The sequence below is a fragment of the Odontomachus brunneus genome, unplaced genomic scaffold, assembly GCF_010583005.1.
Source record: "Odontomachus brunneus isolate Ranch 3 - 2012 unplaced genomic scaffold, Obru_v1 Obru_scaffold_196, whole genome shotgun sequence".
Classification (NCBI taxonomy): Eukaryota; Metazoa; Arthropoda; class Insecta; order Hymenoptera; family Formicidae; genus Odontomachus; species Odontomachus brunneus.
The window spans coordinates 59053-59557 of record NW_022639646.1 but is presented as its reverse complement, the minus strand read 5'-3'; positions in this window follow the sequence as shown (position 1 = coordinate 59557).

Genomic DNA, 505 nt, shown 5'->3' with positions numbered 1-505 from the left:
TTTATATACAAGAGAATGTTTTACAACTTGCCTTGTAACGTATACTTTCTGGTAATTCAAAATACTTCGACATGTACGTAAAAATATTGAACATAGAATACCAGGCTACATAATGGCTTTCTCTCTTTAGGTATTTAAGTAGATATAAGAAGGTGATAACATCATGTTTACCATTTATCACAAAATAATACGCATCATCAATTAACTGAGCGCGATTCAAAACATTAATTTGTGTATAATTATGGTAGATTAAGTGAGTAGAGATTTTCACCCAATTATTGGAGTCGTAATTGACGCGATAATATCCTGCAGATAAAAAAAAATAGCATTGTTTTAAGCTATTATATCATATTTTTTAGTCATATTTACTGAGGACTGTTAGTTCTCATGTTTCTTTCTAGACAGTATAATAAGAAAGGTTCGAAGATTTACGTATATTATATAAAATATAAAATATAAAACGTTACATAACCTAAAGTAAACGTATCATCATAGATATTTAGCG